This window comes from Apteryx mantelli, chromosome 12 (genome assembly GCF_036417845.1).
Source record: "Apteryx mantelli isolate bAptMan1 chromosome 12, bAptMan1.hap1, whole genome shotgun sequence".
In the NCBI taxonomy this organism is placed as follows: Eukaryota; Metazoa; Chordata; class Aves; order Apterygiformes; family Apterygidae; genus Apteryx; species Apteryx mantelli.
The window spans coordinates 2,592,859-2,607,308 of NC_089989.1; the positions used below are offsets into that span (position 1 = coordinate 2,592,859).

The 14,450-nt window shown below is 47.3% G+C and overlaps 1 long non-coding RNA gene across 1 annotated transcript; it reads right to left on the reverse strand.

Moving 5' to 3' along the window:
* On the reverse strand, nucleotides 1-1,529 carry LOC136993192 (uncharacterized). Its single transcript, XR_010885425.1, has 4 exons — nucleotides 1,408-1,529; nucleotides 804-865; nucleotides 288-328; nucleotides 1-78 (listed from the first exon to the last, which is right to left on the reverse strand). It is a non-coding gene; the product is annotated as an uncharacterized lncRNA (long non-coding RNA).
* Nucleotides 1,530-14,450: the final 12,921 nt, after the last annotated feature.

Sequence of the window (14,450 nt, forward strand, 5' to 3'; positions counted from 1 at the left end):
CAAACGAATGACCACTTGGCCCTCCGCTCCTTGGAAAGCCCAGCACTGTTTTTCTCCCTCAGCAAGGCCAGTGAATTGCTGAAGACAAAGGGAAAGCAGAGCTTGTCCAAGAGCTGCCCAGCCCCTGCAGGCAGTCACGACTAGGGCGCCGTGTCCTTGCCCGCATCCTCTTCCCTCCCTCGCATTGACAAAGGCTTCCCTTCACCTCCACCTTTAGCACAAGGCAAAGACTGGAGCCCTGCGTGTTCTGCCACTCAATCAGTTCCATGGTGAGGAAGCGCTCTTACCTGAGAGTCGTGAGCTCTGCTTCCGGCGGCCCGGACTCCTCCTGAAACACAAAGGCCCTCCATGAGAGGAAGCACCAGGAGCGCTGTGGGGGCTTCCCACAGGACACTTGCCTAGGAACAACAGGCAGCAGTGGCTGCTGCTTTCCATCAGTTTGGGGGAGCAAGCCAGAGGATGTCAGGCCATTTTTCCAGCCACTGTCTTTGGGGAGTCCATTTCCTCTTTGACCCTTTGCAGCCTCCAGGAGCTAAGGCGAGAGCAAAGCCACCTGCTGCCCAAGTTCTCCTTCCTTCAGCCTGTCGAGCTGCAGAGCTCGCTCAGGGAGAGCTCGGTGTCAAACCTCATTCAGCAGCTACGGAGACTCAATGACAAGCTCGCGTGTCCCCGCACCCGCCCCACGTCTCTGTGAGGATGAGCCCTGGGAATCTGGAGCAGATTGCCAACTTTTGCAGGGGAGGCAGGAGCTCAGAGCTACGGCCTCCGCCACAGTTTGCTTTCCCACAACAAGAGGCACGTACCTGCAGCGCTTCCTCTTGCCTCTTGCTCTCGGCGAGCAGCAAGCTCCAGCAGTAAACCGCAGCTGGAAGTCACCGCATCAAGAGACAGTTATATTAAGAGGGTTTCTAATGGTGCCTGCAGGCACCTTTTCTGCTTCCACGCCTAGGGGGCAATAGCTTGGCTGGTCAGCTGGAGCTGGAGCCAGTGCAGAGAGAGGACGTGGCTCCAAGCCCTCGGGCATCCCCCACGCCCAGGAGCTTGGAAAATACACACACCTGACAGCCACAGACCCGCACCCTAATGAGGGCATGTGGTCCCGAGGCAAGAGAAAATGCACCAGGCCACGGACCTTTCTGCACAGACATTCCAACCCCAAAGCTCTGAAGCAAGGAGGGACCCCTAGCCGTAAGGATCCTAGGCGCTCCACTCCCTCACACTGCCTGAACCCATGGAAGGCATGAGGCAGGCTGCAGTCCACCTGCCAAGAGCCTCTCTGGCCTTCACTGCGTCACAGAGATGCGAAGCTGGAAGGCCTCACAGCATCTACTGCCTCTCCCTGCCCCTGAAAGCTGGCGTCCCGTACGCCTGTGCTCCCGCGCAAGAGGTTTGCTCAGCACTGCTCACCAGCAAAGACTGGGGCCAGCAGCAAAAGGGCCCTCAGGCACCTCCTGCCATTCTGCCAGCTGATGCATTGCCTACAAGAGAGGGAAGGCTGTTGTTACGCAAGCCTACAGTGTGGGCTTTGATTTCCCGGTGATCCGTTTAGGGGCTCCCTTGCCACCAGGTTCCTCAGCTCAGCAGAGCGCAGAAGCCCAGGGCCTGGGGGCCTTTAGGAAGCTCTCAGCTGGAGCACAGCACCCTGCGGGCACTAAGGCAGCTGACGACCTCTGGCCTGACAAGCGCACAGCAGCCTGCTCCCACCGGGCTCTCCCGAGGAGAATGGGCAGCGCCTTGCCCACCCAAAGGGTCTGCTGGGCTGCCTGGCTCCGTTGCACTCACGTGCCCAACTCGGCTGGCATCTCCTCTAATCCAGCTCCGATACCAGCAAGAGGGAAAAGGTCGCTGTGCTGCAAATAGCCAGACGCCTCTTCCCAAAGCACCTGCTGGCCTCCGCAAACCTTCCTGTTTGCAGAGCTACACACCTCTGCAGGCTGGGCTTTTAGGTAGGGCAGCTGGTTATGACGTCACAAGAGCCAAGGTGCTGCCCAGGATGACCTCAGAGGGGGGTTCGCCCAGGAGGGGGTTGGCGTGCAGCCTGCGAAAGAGAAACCCTGTGCGTTAGCCCCCACCCCAAGCCTGAAAGCTCCCGGCGCACCTGTAGAGGAGCCCTGGTTAGCGCAGCCAGCCGGCTCACTTGGTCACCCGGGCAAGCTGCTGTGCCGTTACACGCCTCCTCCTCTCCCAGGCTCTTGCGTGTCGTGTCCTGCGGGGCCGGCTCAAAGGGCTGAGTGAGAACCGCTGCTAAGTCAGCAGGGAGAGTGGCGAGCGCTTTCTCCTCTTGAGACCCAGCCAGGCATTAACACGGTAGTGCAGCAAGCCAAAGGCCATCAGCCAGGTGGCCTTGTTGGCCCTGCAAGGCATAACCCCCCTCTGCTTGGAAAGCAAGAGCAGAGCGGTCAGCTTGCTGCCACAAAGGCAGATGCCTCCTGCCAGGTGCACACCCCCACACCCCCACACAACAGTGGGGGTGAGAGGCACAGGCTCCCTCAGCAGCCCACTGATGGGCACCCAAAGGTGAGGCAGTGGGTCAGCTCTGAGGTCAGTCGCAGAAATGCAAGCGACCATTCAGCAAGAGCAGGCGACAGGACTGGAGACGGCTACAGCTGCAGGACAGCTGCCGCTAGGAGTGGGCCTGAGCTTCAGTCAGGCTCCTGCACCAGTGGGTGGAGGTGCCAGGGCAGGCTGCTCAGGGGAACTAAGGCCTACTTAGTGCACACCGGGCCCTGACGTTCCAGGCCACAGTCTGTCGCCTTTGCATTTCTCTGCTGCAGCCTCTCCAGTTTGACAATGCCTCCCTTGAACTGCTGCGATCAAAACTGCACGCAGGAGAGCCCTAGCAAGCATGGAGTGTCATCCTCACGTTCCTCCATCTGCTCGTTCTACAGTAGCTGATGCAGCCCCCCCCCCCCCCACACACACACGGTTGGCCTTTGCTGCTGCCGGAGCGCATTGCCTGCTCCTGTTTAGCTTGCTGTGTGCCAGGACCCCTGGGGCCTTTTGTGCAGCACTACGCCCCAGCCCATCAGGCCCCAGCCCATGCTGCTGCTGCTGCTGCTGCTGCTGCTGCTGCTGCTTGCGGTCTGGCTGTGCCTGGGGCAGACCTTTCCATTGGTCGTTGATAAGGCTCGAGCAGTTCTGGGTGGCACAGCCTGCCGAGGTCTTGCTGAGTGGTGGCTCTTCCTTCGGCATAGCTAACTCTCCTCACACTTGCTGAGGGCGCGGTCGATGCCCATGCCCAGGTGGTTTAGGAAGGTGTTGCGGGAAGGGAGGGAAGAAAGGCCTTTCCTAAGCTTGCTAGTTTACCTTTGCCTGCCAGAGCCCCTTGTTCAAGGACTTTCCCTGAGTCAGTTTCGCAAAGTTGAAAAGAATAAGCAAGTTATTAAAGCGACAGATACAACCGGTTTGGAATTGCTGTTGATAAATGCACTTGCGGCAACAAATTTTCTTTCTTTGAGCTCAAACTAACAAGGAAGCCCTTTCAATACCAATATATAGTCCCCGGGTAACGTCCAACGTTGTCGGAGGCGCAAATCTTACCAAAGAGGCGTCCCTGTTTGCGGGAGGAAAGAAGGAGGCTCGCTCGTCAGCAATCTCCAACGAACAGTTTGGGGCTTCAGTTTTCTTCCCTTCCAAAAACTTTAGTGCGCTCTCCTCTCTTTTATAGTTGCTGAAGGTGGGATGCGGAAGCGCGGCAGTCATACTTCATTGGCTACATGGCCATTTGCGCGATTGTCGTGGGGTATGCCCCCCCCCCCCCCATTCACATATCGTTATGCGGCGAAGGGCGTGTTTCTTAATAGGGTAATCAGGGATAATGAGGCTAGAGGCACTATAGGTCCACACTTAGTCCGTGATCAGCAAATTTGTGGTATGCAACTCCTTGCGGTCAGGGGCGGACCGCGATACCTTCATATCGCTGCCTCCTCTGCCGTGCAACTGGCTAACACGTTCTGGCCTTCACCAGCTAGTTTGTTCCTCACGTCGCCAAAGGGTGGGATGCTTTGTCTGCCACCTACCATTGCTCCTTTGTGCCCCCTCTCCTTTCCTCCTGAATTCTCTCCTGACTCCACAGAAGGTAGTGAGCAGCATCAGTGCCAGGAGGGTCCCCGGAGCAACTCTGCTTGTGAGCAGCTGCCCGTTGGACTTTGAGCCAGGAAGCAGCAGCCTTGGAGCTTGCCGCTTTGGCCAGCGTCCGCGCAGCTTGTGGTGCCTCTGCCCAGTGCAGCTCTTGCCAGCTGGCCAGCACCTTGCCTCTTGGCTCCCAGGGGCACACAGCAGCATCTTTTCAGGCCCTCTTTGTCCAGCTGGCCCTTGGGCTCTTTGTTGTCACTTGGGTCCTCCTCAGAGCAGCGGGGTCCTTAGGCAGAGCAGGGCTACCATGGCTGCCTTGGTTCCCACGCTGCCTTTGCTCTGTCCCCCACCCCACAGCATCACACAATCACAGAATGGTTGAGGTTGGAAGGGACCCCAGCCCAAACCCTGTGGCTGTGAAGATCGCAGGAGAGCAGCGCCACTGTGGGTTCACACAGCCTCAGGTATTTAGCGGCTGATGGCTTTTTTAGAAAATACGCTTGCATGGCGCTCAACTCTGCAAAGATCTCTGACAAAGTGTTCTTTGGAGCATCCAGACGCTTCTTTGGGAGCTTCCTTGAGAGCTGCAAGCTACTCCATACTTTCACAATGCACGCGTCATGTCTGCACGGTCATGGCAGTCCTAAGGACACTGTACCTGGGTACTGCTTGTCACACAGAGGGCCACTGCTAGGCCTTTGGCTGAGGCTTTTACTGCCCAAAGCCCTCTGTAGCATGCTGTCTGGCACAGCCTGCGCTCGCACCCTGGGAGCACAGAGCTGGCTGAGAGGAGCACTCCAAGAAGGGGTAGGCCGGCAGCATTAGGGATGCCTTTGTCTCCCCCAAGGCCAGGGGCCAGAGCCTTCTCCACTGCTGCCGATGCCCTGGGCTCCCGCGAGGAACACAGGCAGGACTGCCTTTGCCAGACTGCCCGCATGCAGGCAGCTCCGCTGCCCATCACCTTCCAGACGTGAGGCAGAGCAGCCAGCTGTAGGCACCCTGAGAGCAGAGCCTCTCAGGCACAAAGCAGTTACCGTGCGGATGATGAGCCGCAGAGCCAGGATGGCCTCAAGCCCTCTGTGTCTCCCAGCACCGCTGAGGAAAGCAGGGAGCGGGCAGAACCTTGAGGAGAGGCCTGCTTTCAACTCCTCTGCTCTGCCTGCCAGCGGCAATGTTTTGCCTGCCTTGGGGGATGCTGCTCTCCCATGGAAAGTGGAACTTGTAGGCTCTCCCCTCTGCTGCGAAAGCTGCAGCTGCACCAGCTGGGGCTTGCCCTTCGAGCCCAAGGGCCCCACCCCGTGCCCTGCAGCCAAAGATAAGGCCCGTCCTTCAAGCGTGCCAGAAAGGTCCTTTTGTCAGGAGCGGTGCAAGCGGAACTGGCACTGAAGGAGCTGAGGGGTGAGGCAGGCTCGCTGGCTCTGGAGAGAGAAGGCTCAGGAAGCGTGGGTTAGATGAGTGGACAGTGATGTGGCTTGAGAACTGGCTGAATGGCAGAGCTCAGAGGGTTGTGATCAGTGGCGCAGAGTCTAGATGGAGGCCTGTAGCTAGCGAAGTCCCCCAGGGGTCAGTACTGGGTCGAGTCTTGTTCAACTTCTTCATCAATGACCTGGGTGAAGGGACAGAGTGCACCCTCAGCAAGTTTGCTGATGATCCCAAACTGCGAGGAGTGGCCAATACACCAGAGCGCTGTGCTGCCGTTTAGGGAGACCTGGACAGGCTGGAGAGCTGGGCGGAGAGGAACTGCATCAACAAAGGCAAGTGCAGAGTCCTGCACCTAGGGAGGAATAACCCCGTGCCCCAGTACAGGTTGGGGGTTGAGCTGCTGGAAAGCAGCTCTGCGGAGAAGGACCTGGGAGTGCTGGCGGACACGGAGCTAAGCATGAGGCAGCAATGCGCCCTTGTGGCCAAGAAGGCCAATGGTATGCCGGGGTGCATGAGGAAGAGTGTTGCCAGCAGGTGGAGGGAGGCGATCCTCCCCCTCTCCTCAGCCCTGCTGAGGCCACATCTGGAGTACTGTGTCCAGTTCTGGGCTCCCCAGGACAAGAGGGATGTGGCACTACTGCAGCAAGTGCAGCCAAGGGCTACAAAGATGATTAGGGGACTGGAGCATCTCTCTTATGAGGAAAGGCTGAGAGAGCTGGGCCTGTTTAGCTTGGAGAAGAGAAGGCTGAGAGGAGATCTTATTAATATGTGTACAAATATCTTAAGGGAGGGTGTCAAGAGGATGGAGCCAGACTCTTTTCAGTGGTGACCAGCGACAGGACGCGAGGCAACGGGCACAAATTGAAACACAGACAGTTCCATCTGAACATGAGGAAAAACGTCTTCCCTGTGAGGGTGACAGAGCACTGCAACAGGTTGCCCAGAGAGGCTGTGGAGTCTCCTTCTCTGGAGGTGTTCAAACCCCGCCTGGACGCGATCCTGTGCAAGGTGCTCTAGGTGACCCTGCTTGAGCAGGGGGGTTGCACTAGATGATCTCCAGAGGTCCCTTCCAACCTCAGTGATTCTGTGATCTGTCTAACCATCTCCCTAAAAAAGCAGATAACCTTTGCTTTTCCTAGAAAGCAAACCAGTGGAAGGACTGATCTTGCTAAGTATTATATGCAGAGTTGGCTACTGCTATTCTAATACATACAAAATAATGACATACTTAAATCCATTGTCCTCTTAAATAGACAAGATTAAAATTGTAATGGCAAATATTGTACTCCGTGACAGCTGGTGGCATGGCCTCTGTCTTCCTTTTTTGCTTTTACGAAGGATCACAGAAAGTGACACTGCATTGACCTTATCCCAGTGAATCATACTAAACTGTATGCTGTTCATAAGAGGTCTTTCCAGATTGCAGTGAAGTTTTCAACTATATCTTATATTCAGAAAACACAAAGGTCAAAGGATTCCTAATATGCTTATTCCTTGCAGGTACCTTCAGTAAGGATGCTCTAAGGACAAATTTTTGCCTGCTGGAATCAATGGCAAAATTCCCACCAGTATCAGTAAGACTAACTTTTGCCCTATGATTATTTGAAATGTTTGCATAAGAATTACCTTGAATCATAGGATAAATTTAGTGGTGGGTCAAAATGAAATGAGAGAGATATAAGTTGATGTGATCTCCCATGTTACACTAATATTACTGTATGACTCCCTCAAGAGTCTTCTACTGTACTCTCCTAAATTTACTTATTTACTGAGACACCTATTCACTTTCCATCCCTCTATAGTAGCTTTTAAGATTGTAATGCTCGCCCAACTACTAAAGAGAGTCTACAACAGCACAAAGCACAAATCAGAAGGTAAGAAGATAAAAATGTAAGAAAAGTGACCTTTAAAGGTGGCTGATACATTCCAGTTCCTCTCTTCTGTCAGCTGGGACACACTTGTACTTAAGTGTATGTTGATAATGAAGCTATTGCTGTATTGCAGTTGTGAGATGTGATTTTAAACTGAATAGATGTACCCAAGCCAGATCTAATGATTAGTAATGAAGATTCAATGGCCCAAGTGTCAGCTGCCCTAGTAGTTCTGTGGGATCTCTAGCTGGCTTGAACAGCCCATGCTGAAGCCCAGGCTATTGTGTGTTCACTGCTGTCATTACTTATCAGCCTCAACTAAAGCTAACTCAGGTATTCACTTATGTTGCAGTCAGAACTCCTAAATGAGTATAAAAGAGACTAAATATGTAGTTCAGCTTCCAGAATTTACAAAAGTCCTTTTCAGCCAGATCACTTTGCAGTCCATGTTGCCATGAAGCTACAAAATTGCCTGTGCTGGCACAGCAAAGAGAGGCATAGAGACAGGAACACTGCTAATGGGTGTGTGGTATGGCAGCTGCTTATGCCAGTGCTAGCACTTGAAAAGTCACTCAAACTGTGCCTTAATGCACTAGTATTCACCTCAGGTCTGAAGCTAGCCCACTGTAAATGCTGTTTGTTGGAGTGCTTTCAGAGGACAAATAGTCAAAGACTATACAAAGATTGATAATTGCTGCAGAGTCTTGTCATGACTCATGCATTAATAGCCTACTGCTTGATACCTTCCCATGTTCTTATACAAAGATGCCAAATAGCACATGAAGAAAACCATGGGATAGGAAGTTTACCCTATTTCCAGTATTCATAGCTGATAAAACCTTCCTAAAGGTTTTAGTTAAAGGACTTCTCAAAATGGATTAAGAATCCACCCCTGCTCAGCATTGCAGCATGGAGCAGTCATCTGATGCACAAAATAATACTTATCTTGCCAGGAAATTTGCCATTTTCCCAAGCAGTTCAATCTTTAATCTGATCTATTTGTTTCTTATTTCAGACAAACCACTGTAACAAAAATGTTCGGTACAAACCGCTAAGCTGCTTCACATGTCTGTAAAACTCGGGCGTGTTAACTGTTCCACTGCTCTTTTCAGTTGGCCAGGGTCTTTGCTCACTTGCATTTAAGAAGGACTTTAATATGCTTGACCTACTGTGATATTGCACTGATCATCTCGTAGTTTCTGCTTTATTTACCTAGCTGAGCTAGATAAATTTTGATATGGAATTCCATAGTTTACTTCTATAAGGAAAGTAAATCTTTACAAACACAAATTCAAAGGGAAGCCATAGCTGGGTTTTTCTGGAACCAGTTAAATCGTATTTGTTGTGACCTACTTTACTGGAGACATTGTATGCAATGCATTAGGAGATTCACGAGGGTGTGATCCACTCAAAAGATTTGACCCAGATCTGTTTAAATCTGCATGATTTTTGGCCAACAGGAAATAGGAGCAGGATCAAACCAAGAGTGTAATCCTGTTAGCATTTATAAAAGCCTTCTCTGGAATCAGGATATAAATAGTAATTAAAAGGTGATTTAAAAAAAAGTGATATGCAGTGAGTAATTTGTATGTAGTTTACATTCAAACTGTGATTTTTTTTTTCAAAAAGGAAAGATGGTATCAAGAAAAAACTTTGTATATCCCACCTGAATATGCACCTGAAATTAACCTGGCCAGCTACTGAAAGACACTGTTGCTCCACTGAAAATTACAGGTGGATCATTTCTAGAGAAGGAACCAACTACTGAAGATGACAGTATAAAAATCATAACATAAAATCCACTGTGTAACTGTCCACAAAGACTTTCTGCTCTGTTTAAATTATAGCAGGTTTTGAGGTGTATTTGTTTAAAAAAAACGTTATAACAAATTTGACATCAACAAAACAGTTGAGACAAAACTGAAGTCAAAGAACAGGGGAAATGTAGCTTTCTGGGGACTGCCCACAGTCAGAATGCAGAAGTGCTGGTCACTGTATTAATGACATAGTGAATCCCTTTTGTAGTAAGGGGAAAGAAAATCCATTAGAAAAACCTACAGGGACATCTAGCTCTATTACTTAATATTTACAGTTGCCTACCATACAGTGGTATGTTATGGAGATAAGCAACCATGATAAAAATGTATATAATAAACTTTAAAAATGGAAGACTGGAAATTCAATGCTGTTTTACTTACAAAATGTTTCTCAGGCAAGTGTCCCCAGGAGCTGTTTTATAGCCAAGTTTGAATGAAATACAATAAAAAATCAAATCAAAGTTCATTCACTGTATAACAAACAAAACAGCTCAGGTTTCAGTTTGGGTTTTAAAGCCAGGAAGGGAATTTACTTGATGAAATTTTGCTGCTGCTCAGAATTCCCCGAAAAAGAAAAAGACAATAGTTATAAAGGTAACTTCCAATCAGTTCGGACTTAAAACCTTAGGCTGTCATGAGACCAAAAGTGAAAGATTCAAAGATTTATACAGCAAGCTGCAAAGAGCCATAAAATAAACAATTCAGTTCTGCTGCAGGTTAAAAAATATAAATTTATATGTACAGGCTTGCTTTTCAAGTATGCATATGATAATGAGTGCATGCAAAAATATTCATGTATTACATGTTTGATTTTCATGGAAAAGTCATGAAATTACAAGCAAACCTCAGCCACCACTTGTGTGCACCACAACGGTACAGATTCATGTACAAATTAACAGTCTAACTGGATGTCATTGTGTGCATGAGGTTATTCAAATTCAATGTCTAAACATTGACTTGAAAAACAACAGATTGCACAGATGCAAAAGTCCAGTGTCCATGTTATTACTAATTTTTGACTACCGTCAAAACATACCAGCTAGAGAGTAAAAGAATCAGGTATCATTTAAGGCTTGATAACTTGAAAACCAGCCAGCCTCCTCTTATTAGTACTTTTCCATTCCCAAATGTAAGTTCAATGTGTTTTTACCACGAAAGGTATTTTTGCTAATGCCTCGAAAAATTCTAGAGAAAATTAATGCTCTGTGCCAAAAGCTATCTCTGCAAAAGTGCAAAGGCTCTCTCAAAAGGTTAGTAGCAATGATTTCTAGTCCTAGCCAACTTCCACACGGCGAATGTCACGATCGAGTCGGCAGTGATGTTTTATGTAAACGAGGTGATTATCAGAACTATATGAATCTGGTTACTAGACTGTAAGCACTTAAGGGAGGTCAGCATCAATATTTCCAAGACAAGCACTTTTTCTCTTATTGTTCCAAATATTGATTTTTTTCTAAACAATGGTTTTAGTTCAACAGTTTGAAGATTAAAAAAAAAAAAGGCATGTAAGAGAAAGCCAGTTCTTAATCCCTAGAAACATGAATGTGTTCACGTTAGTTAGCTCTACTATCCTTTTACAAAATCCAGTCAGAGAAGCCACAGTAAAACGAGTGAGTAGGACAACGAAAAATAAGCTTTCTCTGTGGTAAAGTTTTATGATTTTTACACAAAAAGAATACGTTGGTGACTTCAAAAACCTTAAATAAAGGTGAGAAAGAACATGTAGAAAGCATGTAGATATTAATAGGGACTTTAACCTTGCATTAGCTATTTCATTAAAATAATCTCTGCATTTTTTTGTACTGTGCTGTGGGCCTCCAGGTCTTGCTGAAATATTCACCTGTTGGTTTACCATGAACTGATATAACTTGTAGGCTGTCAATTGAGAACCAGCCATTATCAATTAAGTCTGGAATCCTGTTGCCAGCAATGGCTAACACTACATCCCTCAGTGAAAGATATAAAACCTCTTCGTTTTCCTTTCATATGTCTCTACTGCCCATAGTGCACCTGCCGATGGTTGCAAATATCTATTTTACTTCATTTGGTAATCTGCATAATTTGATGACAATTTGTCATAATTTGATCCCATCATGGCACAGTCTAGCAAATAAAAGTTAGGTTTATAACAGAGCTTTTTCTGAAGTAATAGCACTGCTATCATTGCAAAACTACATGTTAGGCTTTGTGTCTACATGGAATGTTGAGGCTTCACTGAAGATAAGGGATAAAATGCTGGTCCCATTTAAGTTTTGCTATTGTTCTTTGACAAGATCAGGGTTTAGCCATTGGTTCTTTGTGTTACACAAAGTGCATGTTATAAAGAAGGTCTGACTTATCAGAGCCAGAAATCGGGATTGTAGTTATTGAAAAAGCAATGCCATAATACTGCCAGCTAAGAGCACAGCTGATTAAAGTTACAGTATTAGAAGTACTAGAGATACCTTATTAAGTATTGCCATAAATGCACGGAACAAAGTGATCTTCCAGGAGCGCCTGGATGAACAAATTGGAGAAACAGGGGTATGAGTCATAGCAGGAGTTCAGGATTCAAAACATTTCATGCAAAGCTGTACAAAGACATGCAGTTAACCTCTCATGTCCTGATAATGATGTTCAAAATTCTTTTGTGCGTTACAATATTGGACTTGTGCCTGATGGGGGAGCTAGACTTAGTTCTTTTGATGTATCTAGGGCCATCCTATTTAAATAGTGGTTTAGGTATCTCATTTTAGATATCTAAATGGGAATTTTTTTGCTAATACTACAGTTCTGGAACACTCTGATCCTAGGATAGGATCAAATTTTGCATTTCTTACCCATCTCCACTTAGGAGAGAAGATGGATCCCCTAAAACATTGCAGGTTTCATCTTTTAGAATGTGTTTCTTGAACTGGAAATCAGCAGGGCTAGAGGGAATTTGTACTTTTAAATGTTCTTTTTACTAAGGAAGCAGAGGGTTTGTTTGGCTAGAAAAAAATGAATTTATTTCTTTGTTTCAATAAAAAAAGACTATCAGGAGCTTCACACAGCATCTCTCATCATCATGTAATACTCCATAAAATAGAGTACAAGTACAAATTTATGTAAGAAAACATAATTCATTGATTCTTCAACTAGAAATGTGGCGCTCAGCATCTGCTCACCACAGAGGATTCCTGTCTGCATTCTGGCACATTGCTTCAGGTTTCACAGGCAAGCTGGGGAAGAATCTCCAGAGTAGGGACTCCAAGGGAAGTTCTAGCTCTGTTGAAATCAACGGAGTTTCACCATTAGCCTTAAAGGAGCTAGGAATTAACCCTCTTTTAGGCTAGAAGGACAGTCTTTGTTTTAGAAACGATGTCTGGTTAGGGTTCCCTGAAGGTCACTCTTAAGTCCACTCTCACCTGCTGTGCTGACTATGAGCCTGCACTTGTGACCTCAATTGTTTTACATGTGCTACAGCCTCCAGAACCTGTAAGAGCCCATGTACCTCCATAGATAAATTGGTAAGGACACCTGACAAGCAACTGTCAAGCAGTCTGAGAGACAGCCATGTGGGCGGCAGGCAAAGGGAAGATAAAGCAAGTGAAGCTTGTGGTTACTCCTGGGAACATTCTGTCAGAGCATTATAGGTGTAGCTGCTATATCTATGTCAGATATGCTAATCTTTTGGGGCAACCTCACTGAAGTTAAGGGATCTCTTATGGTATATCTGTACTACACAGAGAAAGTTGCGGTTATTTCCTAAGGTATCGCAGACCTGAGCACTGTGTGCGTCACTGGTATCTGTCTGCAGTAAGTTCCTTGCAGGATTGCGGACTGTATCTATAGTGTGAGGAGTTCTGATCCCAAATGGGACCCTTCGGCATTGCTGTAATATAACTATTAAATAATGACAATCATAAAACTTGCCTACAGCGTGTGCTTATTTCATTCAAGCTGTGGCATCATAAGTAAAGCTGTTCTTCCACCTTGTGGTTAAATAGACTACTGCTTGCAGAGTTTGTGCATTAAAAATCAAGCACTGCATATGAATACTGCTATTAAACAGACACATTGCACAGAGCACTGTTGCTATCACAGAACCCCTCTTTCAGACCAGTGCTACGAGTATTAACTAGCTGTATTTTGTATGGTGAACACTTTGTGTGTATGTGTATGTGTGTGCATGTGCGCACGCGTGCGTGAGTGTACAAATGAAGAGAGTTACATTGCCCTCTAGTGGTCCCAGCCCACAGAAGTTTTGAGACCTGGTGTTACAATGACTAAAGTCTCCTTTAGTTTCTCCGGTAAAAAAGACCATTACTCAGTGCAACATGCGAGCTTTGTCACATTAGTAAAAAAAGAGCGATGTGGAAACAGAGTGTGAGCATGTCACAGACCAGGAAAAACTGACCTCTTCAAACAGAGATTGCAGCCCGTTTCTGTGAGCAATGTCTCTAGAACTAAAAGGAGCCATTTAGAAGCAGCGAAAAATTCATCTACGCTTTTTTCCGCATTTCCACTCTCCACCCCTATTTTCCACTTTTTACTTCTGGCTATGGAAGCAATCATACAGTCTTTGCCATTTGCATTAGGGTACAATTCAGCACAATCGGGTCCAGCATCCATAGTCGGTCACTCCACAGTGAAGCCCAGCTTCAAAACCAGTAATTAAATATCAGTTCTGTGCTAATGTAACAGAGGTAGATTGAGATACATAATTTTGTAGTAAATGCAGATCTGCGCTGTGTGAAACAGTGGAACACACTGGCTAACATACTTCAGAACCAGTAAGTGAATATTAATGTTTTTAATGGTCCTAAATTACACTTCATTTCCAAAGCAGGATTAGCTTGGTTATGTAAGAGGGATTGATTTGGTTCAAGGAAGAATAGGGAGGCATGAAAAGAACAAGCTGTTTAAAATCTATGTCTGCTTCTCAGATGTTGCTCTCCTCTAAAGAGTGGTTTATTAATTATGTGCCATCCTCCTCTTCATTATCATTCCAGTTCCACCAGCGGGCACCATTCTAAACTGAGTCTCCTTGCAGTAGTAGGTGCTCCTCAAACACAGCGTAAAAATCAGCCCTCATGCATTGCATTCCTTTTTTGTCACTCAATTTATAATTATGACTGGCAGCCAAAATGTTCCCAGGATAAACTGTCAAAGTCCCTGAGGAACATCAGGCAGAAATTTGACCCAGAGTGTCACATTGCAGTCACTCCCCAATAACTGTATCATCCGTTTCTTTTGTTCATCTGTTCAGTAGAATGACAGCTGATTATAAAAAGGAGCTGACCCC